The 14,501-nt window shown below is 44.8% G+C and overlaps 1 long non-coding RNA gene across 1 annotated transcript; it reads right to left on the bottom strand.

The window, feature by feature from the left end:
- Nucleotides 1-12,131: 12,131 nt before the first annotated feature.
- LOC120991876 lies at nucleotides 12,132-12,307 on the bottom strand. Its single transcript, XR_005776847.1, has 2 exons — nucleotides 12,276-12,307; nucleotides 12,132-12,242 (listed from the first exon to the last, which is right to left on the bottom strand). It is a non-coding gene; the product is annotated as an uncharacterized LOC120991876 (long non-coding RNA).
- Between the last annotated feature and the right edge of the window lie 2,194 nt (nucleotides 12,308-14,501).

The following is a 14,501-nucleotide window of genomic DNA, read 5'->3' as shown; positions in this document are numbered from 1 at the left end:
GCGCAGTCCACAGGTGACAACTGTAAAGGGCGACAGACATATGCGCGTCATCCCTGCTATCGTGAACACAATCTAAGTGTTCGCGCAGCCTCCCTTCACGCAGAGCGTCACCTCTGACGTGTCGGGTGGGCGTGATCTACGGCGCTCCAATGGGATTAATGAAGGGGTAGGGCCCATGGCTCTGATTGGATGCTCGTGCCGTGTGTAGTGGGCTTATTTGGCATGTACATATGCTAATCAAAGTAACCACACTATTTAAAGTTACAGTTGTTTGGGGCCATTCGTCGCTGCCCATTTGCCCCTGAAGAAGCCAGAACTCTGGCGAAACATGTCGGGGGGCAGTAATAGATTTTAACTGCATTGCACCTCCTCACTGGTCACCACAGCTTCACGGTTACTTAGCCGATGGTGTCTGGTGCAGTCTAAACATTCAGTTGGTTTGAGCACAGCTGCTGAACACTGCATCTCTGTGCGTTTTCAGTCATTTAATCACTTCAGTCTGTGAATAAACGCTTTAAGAGACATATATGAACGGTGGGCAGTGTTCTCCCTCCCACGCCACCTTTCAAGGGTATCAAGACTACCCTCCACAGCGTGCAGTGAACCGCTGACGGCGTCAAGGCAGTGTGTAGCTCCGCCAGTGACAGGGGTACCCTGTCTATAGGGACATGTAGTGAGAGATAGAGCAATTCTCCCCTCCCCTCACTTAGTGCAGGTATCACCGCTATCAGAGTTGAGGTGCTTTGTATTTTTAACTTTTCATTCTTTGGTTGTCTTTATTTCAATTAAAGGGTGCATGTCGCAGATATACAATATATATACTTTTAGAACTACCTCAATAAAAGTGAAGTTTTAAATACCTGGGTTTAAAATAGGTTTCTCTGCCTAGTTAGGCATTTGTAAATATCATATAGTAAAATAACCTTACCCAGGTTGGTCCCAATATATATATATCAAAATAGCAGAGAATCTGGCTTCATGTCAGCAGAGAATCAGTCTTTATGTCATAGCAGAGAATCATGCTTCACGTCACCCAACATTGGAACAGTCCATTGTCATACAATTTAGGCCCCGGCACCCAGACAGAGGAGAGAGGTCCCATAACATAGAATCTGGCTTCATGTCAGCAGAGAATCAGTCTTCATGTCATAGCAGAGAATCAGGCTTCACGTCACCCACCACTGGAACAGTCCATTGTCAGATATTTAGGCCCCGGCACCCAGGCAGAGGAGAGAGGTCCCATAACATAGAATCTGGCTTCATGTCAGCGACTCAGCAGAGAATCAGTCTTCATGTCACAGCAGAGAATCAGGCTTCATGTCACCCACCACTGGAACAGGCCACAGTCAGATATTTTTAGGCCCCGGCACCCAGACAGAGGAGAGGTTCATTCAACTTTGGGTTGCCCCGCAATATAATGGTAAAATGAAAATAAAAATAGGATTGAATGAGGAAGTGCCCTGGAGTACAATAATATATGGTTAAGGGGAGGTAGTTAATGTCTAATCTGCACAAGGGATGGACAGGTCCTGTGGGATCCATGCCTGGTTCATTTTTATGAACGTCAGCTTGTCCACATTGGCTGTAGACCGGCGGCTGCGTTTGTCTGTAATGACGCCCCCTGCCGTGCTGAATACACGTTCAGACAAAACGCTGGCCGCCGGGCAGGCCAGCACCTCCAAGGCATAAAAGGCTAGCTCTGGCCACGTGGACAATTTGGAGACCCAGAAGTTGAATGGGGCCGAACCATCAGTCAGTACGTGGAGGGGTGTGCACAGGTACTGTTCCACCATGTTAGTGAAATGTTGCCTCCTGCTAACACGTTCCGTATCAGGTGGTGGTGCAGTTAGCTGTGGCGTGGTGACAAAACTTTTCCACATCTCTGCCATGCTAACCCTGCCCTCAGAGGAGCTGGCCGTGACACAGCTGCGTTGGCGACCTCTTGCTCCTCCTCTGCCTTCGCCTTGGGCTTCCACTTGTTCCCCTGTGACATTTGGGAATGCTCTCAGTAGCGCGTCTACCAACGTGCACTTGTACTCGCGCATCTTCCTATCACGCTCCAGTGCAGGAAGTAAGGTGGGCACATTGTCTTTGTACCGTGGATCCAGCAGGGTGCCAACCCAGTAGTCCGCACACGTTAAAATGTGGGCAACTCGTCTGTCGTTGCGCAGGCACTGCAGCATGTAGTCGCTCATATGTGCCAGGCTGCCCAGAGGTAAGGACAAGCTGTCCTCTGTGGGAGGCGTATCGTCATCGTCCTGCGTTTCCCCCCAGCCACGCACTAGTGATGGGCCCGAGCTGCGTTGGAAGCCACCCCGCTGTGAACATGCTTCATCCTCATCCTCCTCCACCTCCTCCTCGTCCTCCAGTAGTGGGCCCTGTCTGGACACATTTGTACCTGGCCTCTGCTGTTGCAAAAAACCTCCCTCTGAGTCACTTCGAAGAGACTGGCCTGAAAGTGCTAAAAATGACCCCTCTTCCTCCTCCTCCTCCTCCTGGGCCACCTCCTCTTCCATCATCGCCCTGTTTTCTCAAGGAGACATAGAAGTGGTATTGTAACGCTGATAACGGCGTCATCGCCACTGGCCATGTTGGTGGAGTACTCGAAACAGCGCAACAGGGCACACAGGTCTCGCATGGAGGCCCAGTCATTGGTGTTGAAGTGGTGCTGTTCCGCAGTGCGACTGACCCGTGCGTGCTGCAGCTGAAACTCCACTATGGCCTGCTGCTGCTCGCACAGTCTGTCCAGCATGTGTAAGGTGGAGTTCCACCTGGTGGGCACGTCGCATATGAGGCGGTGAGCGGGAAGGCCGAAGTTACGCTGTAGCGCACACAGGCGAGCAGCGGCAGGATGTGAACGCCGGAAACGCGAACAGACGGCCCGCACTTTATGCAGCAGCTCTGACATGTCGGGGTAGTTGCGAATGAACTTCTTCACCACCAAATTCAGCACATGCGCCAGACAAGGGATGTGCGTCAAACCGGCTAGTCCCAGAGCTGCAACGAGATTTCGCCTATTATCGCACACCACCAGGCCGGGCTTGAGGCTCACCGGTAGCAACCACTCGTCGGTCTGTTGTTCTATACCCCGCCACAACTCCTGTGCGGTGTGGGGCCTGTCCCCCAAACATATGAGTTTCAGAATGGCCTGCTGACGTTTACCCCGGGCTGTGCTGAAGTTGGTGGTGAAGGTGTGTGGCTGACTGGATGAGCAGGTGGAAGAAGAGGAGGAGGAAGCTGAGTAGGAGGAGGAGGAGACAGGAGGCAAAGAATGTTGCCCTGCGATCCTTGGCGGCGGAAGGACGTGCGCCAAATAGCTCTCCGCCTGGGGCCCAGCCGCCACTACATTTACCCAGTGTGCAGTTAGGGAGATATAGCGTCACTGGCCGTGCTTACTGGTCCACGTATCTGTGGTTAGCTGGACCTTGCCACAGATGGCATTGCGCAGTGCACACTTGATTTTATCGGATACTTGGTTGTGCAGGGAAGGCACGGCTCTCTTGGAGAAGTAGTGCCGGCTGGGAACAACATACTGTGGGACAGCAAGCGACATGAGCTGTTTGAATCTGTCTGTGTCCACCAGCCTAAATGACAGCATTTCATAGGCCAGTAGTTTAGAAATGCTGGCATTCAGGGCCAGGGATCGAGGGTGGCTAGGAGGGAATTTACGCTTTCTCTCAAATGTTTGTGAGATGGAGAGCTGAACGCTGCCATGTGACATGGTTGAAATGCTTGTTGACGCAGGTGGTGGTGTTGGTGGTACATCCCATTTTTGCTGGGCGGCAGGTGCCAACGTTCCTCCAGAGGCGGAGGAAGAGACCGAGGCGGCAGCAGCAGAAGAGGCCGAGGCGGCAGCAGCAGAAGAGGTAGCAGGGGGAGCCTGAGTGACTTCCTTGTTTTTAAGGTGTTTACTCCACTGCAGTTCATGCTTTGCATGCAAGTGCCTGGTCATGCAGGTTGTGCTAAGGTTCAGAATGTTAATGCCTCGCTTCAGGCTCTGATGGCACAGCGTGCAAACCACTCGGGTCTTGTCGTCAGCACATTGTTTGAAGAAGTGCCATGCCAGGGAACTCCTTGAAGCTGCCTTTGGGGTGCTCAGTCCCAGATGGCGTCGGTCAGTAGCAGGCGGAGTCTCTTGGCGGCGGGTGTTCTGCTTTTGCCCACTGCTCCCTCTTTGTCTTTTGCTACACTGTTGGTTCGGTCTCACCACTGCCTCTTCCTCCGAACTGTGAAAGTCAGTGGCACGACCTTCATTCCATGTGGGGTCTAGGACCTCATCGTCCCCTGCATCGTCTTCATCCCTGACCTCCTGTTCAGTCTGCACACTGCAGAAAGACGCAGCAGTTGGCACCTGTGTTTTGTCATCATCAGAGACGTGCTGAGGTGGTATTCCCATGTCCTCATCATCAGGAAACATAAGTGGTTGTGCGTAAGTGCATTCTTTCTCTTCCACCCCTTGGGAAGGGCTAGGTGGATGGCCTTGGGAAACTCTGCCAGCAGAGTCTTCAAACAGCATAAGAGACTGCTGCATAACTTGAGGCTCAGACAGTTTCCCTGATATGCATAGGGGTGATGTGACAGACTGATGGGCTTGGTTTTCAGGCGCCATCTGTGCGCTTTCTGCAGAAGACTGGGTGGGAGATAATGTGAACGTGCTGGATCCACTGTCGGCCACCCAATTGACTAATGCCTGTACCTGCTCAGGCCTTACCATCCTTAGAACGGCATTGGGCCCCACCAAATATCCCTGTAAATTCTGGCGACTACTGGGACCTGAGGTAGTTGGTACACTAGGACGTGTGGCTGTGGCAGAACGGCCACGTCCTCTCCCAGCACCAGAGGGTCCACTAACACCACCACGACCATGTCCACGTCCGCGTCCCTTACTAGATGTTTTCCTCATTGTTACCGTTCACCACAATAAGAAAAATATTATTTGGCCCAATGTATTGAATTCAAATTCAGGCCTTTTTTACAGACACCTAACACTATCTGGCTATCTATTTAGGTACCGTATTACACTAATACAGGCACAGCAGTAATGACAGATTTAGCTGAATATAAATTTGAGGCCTATTATTTAGGCGCTGGGTGACAGGTATACGTTTACGGACAGAATTAGACTTGGATATGCACAGTAGTGTGTGTGTGAAGTTATTGAGAATGACCCTATCAGCACCTTGAATCTAATATACCCTTTTAGGGATAGATTTAAAGTAGGCCTGATACAGCAGAAACCACTAATTTAGAAAATTGCTAGGTTGGGAATTGTATTTCAACCCAGAACAAAAACTGTGCTTTGACGGACACAAAATAACTTGACCAGCTACAGCAATAGCCACAGATTTAGCTGAATATAAATTTGAGGCCTATTATTTAGGTGCTGGGTGACAGGTATACGTTTACGGACAGAATTAGACTTGGATATGCACAGTAGCGTGTGTGTGAAGTTATTGAGAATGACCCTATCAGCACCTTGAATCTAATATACCCTTTTAGGGATAGATTTAAAGTAGGCCTGATACAGCAGAAACCACAAATTTAGAAAATTGCTAGGTTGGGAATTGTATTTCAACCCAGAACAAAAACTGTGCTTTGACAGACACAAAATAACTTGACCAGCTACAGCAATAGCCACAGATTTAGCTGAATATAAATTTGAGGCCTATTATTTAGGCGCTGGGTGACAGGTATACGTTTACGGACAGAATTAGACTTGGATATACACAGTAGCGTGTGTGTGAAGTTATTGAGAATGACCCTATCAGCACCTTGAATCTAATATACCCTTTTAGGGATAGATTTAAAGTAGGCCTGATACAGCAGAAACCACTAATTTAGAAAATTGCTAGGTTGGGAATTGTATTTCAACCCAGAACAAAAACTGTGCTTTGACAGACACAAAATAACTTGACCAGCTACAGCAATAGCCACAGATTTAGCTGAATATAAATTTGAGGCCTATTATTTAGGTGCTGGGTGACAGGTATACGTTTACGGACAGAATTAGACTTGGATATGCACAGTAGCGTGTGTGTGAAGTTATTGAGAATGACCCTATCAGCACCTTGAATCTAATATACCCTTTTAGGGATAGATTTAAAGTAGGCCTGATACAGCAGAAACCACTAATTTAGAAAATTGCTAGGTTGGGAATTGTATTTCAACCCAGAACAAAAACTGTGCTTTGACGGACACAAAATAACTTGACCAGCTACAGCAATAGCCACAGATTTAGCTGAATATAAATTTGAGGCCTATTATTTAGGCGCTGGGTGACAGGTATACGTTTACGGACAGAATTAGACTTGGATATGCACAGTAGCGTGTGTGTGAAGTTATTGAGAATGACCCTATCAGCACTTTGAATCTAATATACCCTTTTAGGGATAGATTTAAAGTAGGCCTGATACAGCAGAAACCACTAATTTAGAAAATTGCTAGGTTGGGAATTGTATTTCAACCCAGAACAAAAACTGTGCTTTGACAGACACAAAATAACTTGACCAGCTACAGCAATAGCCACAGATTTAGCTGAATATAAATTTGAGGCCTATTATTTAGGCGCTGGGTGACAGGTATACGTTTACGGACAGAATTAGACTTGGATATGCACAGTAGCGTGTGTGTGAAGTTATTGAGAATGACCCTATCAGCACCTTGAATCTAATATACCCTTTTAGGGATAGATTTAAAGTAGGCCTGATACAGCAGAAACCACTAATTTAGAAAATTGCTAGGTTGGGAATTGTATTTCAACCCAGAACAAAAACTGTGCTTTGACAGACACAAAATAACTTGACCAGCTACAGCAATAGCCTCAGATTTAGCTGAATATAAATTTGAGGCCTATTATTTAGGCGCTGGGTGACAGGTATACGTTTACGGACAGAATTAGACTTGGATATGCACAGTAGCGTGTGTGTGAAGTTTTTAAGAATGACCCTATCAGCACCTTGAATCTAATATACCCTTTTAGGGATAGATTTAAAGTAGGCCTGATACAGCAGAAACCACTAATTTAGAAAATTGCTAGGTTGGGAATTGTATTTCAACCCAGAACAAAAACTGTGCTTTGACGGACACAAAATAACATGACCAGCTACAGCAATAGCTACAGATTTAGCTGAATATAAATTTGAGGCCTATTATTTAGGCGCTGGGTGACAGGTATACGTTTACGGACAGAATTAGACTTGGATATGCACAGTAGCGTGTGTGTGAAGTTATTGAGAATGACCCTATCAGCACCTTGAATGTAATATACCCTTTTAGGGATAGATTTAAAGTAGGCCTGATACAGCAGAAACCACTAATTTAGAAAATTGCTAGGTTGGGAATTGTATTTCAACCCAGAACAAAAACTGTGCTTTGACAGACACAAAATAACTTGACCAGCTACAGCAATAGCCACAGATTTAGCTGAATATAAATTTGAGGCCTATTATTTAGGTGCTGGGTGACAGGTATACGTTTACGGACAGAATTAGACTTGGATATGCACAGTAGCGTGTGTGTGAAGTTATTGAGAATGACCCTATCAGCACCTTGAATCTAATATACCCTTTTAGGGATAGATTTAAAGTAGGCCTGATACAGCAGAAACCACTAATTTAGAAAATTGCTAGGTTGGGAATTGTATTTCAACCCAGAACAAAAACTGTGCTTTGACGGACACAAAATAACATGACCAGCTACAGCAATAGCAACAGATTTAGCTGAATATAAATTTGAGGCCTATTATTTAGGCGCTGGGTGACAGGTATACGTTTACGGACAGAATTAGACTTGGATATGCACAGTAGTGTGTGTGTGTGAAGTTATTGAGAATGACCCTATCAGCACCTTGAATCTAATATACCCTTTTAGGGATAGATTTAAAGTAGGCCTGATACAGCAGAAACCACTAATTTAGAAAATTACTAGGTTGGGAATTGTATTTCAACCCAGAACAAAAACTGTGCTTTGACAGACACAAAATAACTTGACCAGCTAGAGCAATAGCCACAGATTTAGCTGAATATAAATTTGAGGCCTATTATTTAGGCGCTGGGTGACAGGTATACGTTTACGGACAGAATTAGACTTGGATATGCACAGTAGCGTGTGTGTGAAGTTATTGAGAATGACCCTATCAGCACCTTGAATCTAATATACCCTTTTAGGGATAGATTTAAAGTAGGCCTGATACAGCAGAAACCACAAATTTAGAAAATTGCTAGGTTGGGAATTGTATTTCAACCCAGAACAAAAACTGTGCTTTGACAGACACAAAATAACTTGACCAGCTACAGCAATAGCCACAGATTTAGCTGAATATAAATTTGAGGCCTATTATTTAGGCGCTGGGTGACAGGTATACGTTTACAGACAGAATTAGACTTGGATATGCACAGTAGCGTGTGTGTGAAGTTATTGAGAATGACCCTATCAGCACCTTGAATCTAATATACCCTTTTAGGGATAGATTTAAAGTAGGCCTGATACAGCAGAAACCACTAATTTAGAAAATTGCTAGGTTGGGAATTGTATTTCAACCCAGAACAAAAACAGTGCTTTGACGGACACAAAATAACATGACCAGCTACAGCAATAGCCACAGATTTAGCTGAATATAAATTTGAGGCCTATTATTTAGGCGCTGGGTGACAGGTATACGTTTACGGACAGAATTAGACTTGGATATGCACAGTAGCGTGTGTGTGAAGTTATTGAGAATGACCCTATCAGCACCTTGAATCTAATATACCCTTTTAGGGATGGATTTAAATAACCACACTATTGATGGTTAAATGGACTTGGTGGCAGCTTGCCCCTGATGTAGGATATAGCCAAAAAATAACCACACTATTGATGGTTAAATGGACTTGGTGGCAGCTTGCCCTTGATGTAGGATATAGCCCAAAAATAACCACACTATTGATGGTTAAATGGACTTGGTGACAGCTTGCCCCTGATGTAGGATATAGTAAAAAATAACCACACTATTGATGGTTAAATGGACTTGGTGGCAGCTTGTGCTGGCGTACTACAAGCCACAAAATGGCCGCCGATCACCGAGGATAATAGATGGCGGAGGTGCAGTAGACATCGCTTATCTAGACTTTCGTAAGGCTTTTGATACTGTCCCACATAGAAGGCTTATCAATAAATTACAGTCTTTGTGCTTGGACTCCCATATTGTTGAATGGATTAGGCAGTGGCTGAGGGACAGACATCAGAGGGTTGTAGTCAATGGAGTATATTCAGACCATGGTCTTGTTACTGTAACATCCTGAAGTATGTCACTAAACTTCTGTTTCCCTGCTACATCATGTCAGGTGTACTGTATATGCGTATTGTCACTTTGTGTAATTTAACTTTGCATTTGCCATTATATGTATTTTTAGGCCTGTATTATATATTTGCTGTAATTTCAATGTACACCAGCAGGTGGCAGCAATGTGTAGCAGACCATAGTCAGTTAGTATCTAGCCTAGAATAGTTCATTCCAGCCTAGTCTCCCCCGTGTGAGCAGAAGTGGGCTGGTCCCATGTCCTGTCTCATGAGGAGGAGAAGGAAGTTAGTTAGTGCGTACCAGCCCCCCGGCTGGGGAAGGCTGTGTTGGTAGGAGCTCCCAGTTACAGGGATCTCAACCTAGGATCCAAACCTCGGCTGAGGTTAAAGATCACTCTCCCCAGCCTGAGTCATCTACCTCAGCTGGTGACAAGCAAGCAGCCCTCCAGAACTATAGATCTCCAGGAAGAAACCACCAGAGTACAGAATGTTGGAGACTGAACATTGTTTCATGCTGTGTTATACATTGCTTGGTTTATTTCCCTGCATGCCTATGTATTTGAAGTATTGAGTTTGACCACCAGATGTCACTATACACAAATACTCTATCATAGTGTTCTATGTGTTGACTATCTGTTATAGCATTTTCCTGTTTTCTATGGTTGTTGTTCTTCCATATCTCCTTTGCTAACATGAGCACCCATGCTCTCTGCTGTAAGTCTCTTCAATACAAATGAATCCTAGTAAACTACAGCCATCCATATATGTCTGATTTATTCTCTGCATCATCTGCACCAGCCAACACAGAAGACATGCGATGACGACATTCCTCATCCGAGAGCCGAGAGGAATTCACCTGCATTGGTTCAGGATCTGAAAAGGAGATGTGTAATGGAGGCTGAGACATATTAGACTTAAACAGGTGTTGTGGAAGTCTTTTTTACTGACGGACCTCCAGGGCTCGCTCCGAAAACCGTATGTCGATTTTAATAGCAAGAGAGATCAGTGCCTCAAGGGAGGTAGGCACATCACGACCTGCAAGTTCGTCCTTAATACGTCCAGACAAATCTTCCCAAAAGGCCGCCACCAAAGCCTACTCATTCCACGAAACTTCAAACGCTAAGGTGCGGAACTGAATCGCATATTGGCCCACCGACCAGCTTCCTTGACAGACGTGCAGCAGCGAGGAGGCCGCAGAAGAAGCTTGACCTGGCTCCTCAAACACCCTCTTAAAAGAGTCCATAAATAGTGCCACATTACTGGTGATAGGGCCGTATTTACAATGTATGCCGCGGGCCTGTCGATGATTTTACCCACCGGTAATAAATTGCACGGGAATACACCTTTAAATATGCGCCTGGCGTTAATATCAGCTTTAATAACACAGGCAATTTCATAATTATTCATGTTTATTGAAAATCATATAATACCTCCCGCCGATTATTTATTTCAATAATATTTTCATGAACTGAATATACAATCATGTTAATTGTGTTCGCAATCGGTTCAGCAAATCTAATTTCAGCTCGCAGATTGCCAGTTTTTACTAAAGAGAAATGACCGCCTGGCTCTTGATCCGGCGATAAATCAAAAGCGAACAAAGTTTAACCGTTCAAAAACTCGTACCGATCGATGGATAAAGCGTTGTCGGCCTTGTGTTTCCCCGAAATATGTACTAGGGACATATATTCACGAACAGCTGATTCGTCTTGGAAGTTAGGTTGAAAAGGTTTTGCCGGGATCTGTTGACCATCCAAATATAAGGCTGCATAATTCACATTATAGTGGTTGAAGCACAAAGGATTTCTTTGGTAACTCCCGGAAAATGATTCGTTATCCACAAACGCTAGTACTACTGTTTTAGGTAGGTTTCCGAGGAAAAGATTCTCGTGGTTAGATATGCGCGTACCGGCGGGTACGCTATACACTTTAAGCGACGCCCGATCGATCGAGTACTTTGCGTTAGCTGTTAACAGAGCGCGACTGTGACCGATTCTTACAGCGGGCGATACTTGTACTCTTTTGACAAACAGGGAAGTGTGCTGTATTTGGACTTTAAAATGGGACGCCTCGGCCGACATAAGGCAGAAAGTGTCTTTGTTTCTGGTCAATTTTATCTTTAGATCTAAACCGTTCAGTATTAACTTCGGTTGATTAAATATATCGGCGTAAATGGGGCCCATTAATTCCACACTTCTAGATCGGGCGGAATACTTTGCTCTCTTGCTGAAGCCTTCATTACGTCCGTCGAGAACCCTGTCATCATGATGTCCCTCTGTGTCTTTATATAATAAACCGGCTGTAAATTGGGACGCTAAAGTTTGTGACTTATAATTTATTAGGGACTCTATATATGCTCTATACGTATAAAGGTTGTCGCTTCTTGAAATCAACGTGACGCCGAGCGTTATATCCAGTTGATTAAAAAGACTCGCTATAGGGTAGTTAATAAGTGCAACGCGGGATCCTTCTGGTATGGGTGTGTTATCAGGACTAATGATTTTGCAAATGGCGTGTAACAATGTGTTATTAAGGTTGTAATAATATTCACCGCTGCCAGTGATGTAGAATTCCAAAGGGGCATTGTCAGTGATTGCGGCGATTGGCTGCACCTCTACATAAAGTGATTTATCAATGTTTGTTTCTGTAGGCGGTATTTGAAAGATACCCAACTCTGATTTGGCGTACTCGGCGGAGCGTCATGCACGAAAGCCATAGCGTAGGACTAGAAGATGTCGCTCGGTGAACGACTTCTTGTTTTCTGGCGGCGACGTCTCTTAGGTTGTGCTACTTTATTCATAAAAGTTGGTAAGACAGCGGCAGCGCGTGCACGTTTTCTTTTACGCATTTTTTTTTACGTATTTGTACGACACCAGAGCCCTCCTGGCCCTGCGTCAACCTATTTATACGATCCATAAAGGCGGTCGAAGCCGTAGTGACAACGTCTTTAGCGATGTTACGGGCGGCTGTTTTCACGTGCGGTTTTACAAGCTCCACACCTTTCTTAAATAGGGGAACGACACGACGGAACAGCCCCCGAAATAACCCAGCGAGGCCAGAACCATGCATGAATTCGGTACCGTGAAATCCGTCCAAACCATGACCGGCTTGCGTTATATAATAATGCGTATATGCGTCCGGGTCACCGTACACTCTCTGGGACAACATTTTAGTGCGTCGTCACAGCGCGCGGTCTAAAGTGTAATCGCACAAGTCTTGCCGTATTTGAATTTAACAGGTTTAGACTGATCCGTGAGTATCGATATTGTAACCATGTCAAAATGATGTTTACAAACAGGTATATAGTCCGGCCGGTGATACTTTTGCGTGACTATCTCACCATTTTTACCGCTTAACTCGACAGTTCTTAAAAGTTGTACGTAACTATAGCCAACAAGTTAATGTTGGACGATATCTGTACAAACAAACATTGTATAAAAACCGGCTTTAATATCGGGATAATTTTTTTTCTCTTTTGATGAAACTAGAGCAAGCCCCTTTATACCACCAGCATGATGTTCTAAAACAGGTAAGCCGGGTCCTTTGTAGCGGAGAGTGATGTGCTCGGTGTCTACATTCTTGAGCGACGGAGCTTGTGAATACCCCGGCAGCCCCAAAATATTCCCCAACTTCACACAAGGCATGAACTTGTATACGTGTGAATTCATTACATAAACGGTTCTGTCAAAATCGTCGTATCTTAGACGCAGTTGATCGGGAGGTATTTTTATAGATTCAAGTTTGCTATTAATGGCTTTGATGAGTTCATGCATATTGGAGTAATAACCCGATTTAACAAAAAGCTCGCTGATCAGCTTGTCGCGCTGCGCGACGTAGAATACACCATCTCCGGGGCCAAAGGTTTCCCACGTATGTGGATACTGAATCTCCACTAAAGCCACTTCGTAAGGGCCACAAAGGTGGACTGCTTTTGCTAACTTAGTGGTGTAATCGGCGATGCTGTTTTCGGGATAAAGTTTGGCGAAAGCGTTGCAGGGCAGCGTGATAAAAAACGATCAGTCCTCCATAGTTTACAGACACATCAACTGTTTTTCAGGCACCCAAGAGTTAAACTTGTCAGGGTATCCTATCCACTTTACAAAACACAACGTTTTACCCCGAACTTTCTTCTTTTTCAGTATTTTTTCTATCCTGTAAACTCGTAGCTTGTCAAGAGTTACTTTTTAGACTTCCTCCGGGTAGAACGAGCCTTCAATGAACTCATCGGACAGGTCTTTCAACTTATAAAGGGGTCTGAGGCCCCTAGTGTTTACAGCGTGAATTTTAAATATCTCGTCCGTATAGGTTTGTTCATACCCCTTTGTAAAAACCCCCTTATAGCGAACAATTCTGACGTGATCACCTATATTTAATACCGGTTTAACTTTTTTAATAGTATCGTAATACCCGTAGATATTTTTCCAAACGGCTAAAGAGTTCTCTTTTGTCACATCGACGGGGCGCCGCCTTATAGTTCTGTGGTATGTGCGGTTATAACTATACACCAGGTCTTGTAACTTGTCGATGTACCTGTACGTGTTTTGTTCTCTAAGATAGCGCAACATTTTAGTTTTCAGCGTTCTATTAAAACGTTCGACCAAAGCTGCCTTAACAGCATTTGTAGTTAAAAAATGATGTATTTTATAGGTTTCACAAAGACGCCTCATAGGTTTGTTTATAAACTCATGGCCCTGATCAGTCTGAAGCTTTCTGGGGATTCGACCACTTAACTTAAATATCTGCTCAAAAGCGGAAGCCACTGTAGCGCCGGACTTATTTGAAAGGTCCGAAACCCAGGCATATTTAGATGGAATATCAACGACCATCAGCAGGTATTTTACACCATTATTTTCTTTAGAAAAATCCATCATCGACACAAGATCTGCCTGCCATTGAGCATCTATATCAGACACCATAACCTTGTTTCTTGTAAAGGTTTTTTTAACAGGTTTGTACAATGTGTAAGTATCCTCGTTGCTCAACCAGTTTTTTACAGAGTCTTTTCTTATTCCAAATTTCCGGACTTCTCTGAATAAGGATTCAACGCCCCCATAAGAGCCGACAGCTTTTGGCGTGTAGTACTGTTTTCACAATATTTTGCTATTTGCAGGCATTTTAGCAGTGTTTTAAACAGCGTCAACTCAACAACGCGTCCTAACTGTTCATACAATTTTAAATAATCAAGCTATTATATTTATTGTAAAAAGAAAAAACAGAATGCACTT

Source organism: Bufo bufo, chromosome 2 (assembly GCF_905171765.1).
Source record: "Bufo bufo chromosome 2, aBufBuf1.1, whole genome shotgun sequence".
Lineage (NCBI taxonomy): Eukaryota > Metazoa > Chordata > Amphibia > Anura > Bufonidae > Bufo > Bufo bufo.
The sequence above is the reverse complement of the archived record's forward strand: the minus strand, read 5'-3'. Positions and strand labels throughout refer to the sequence as shown.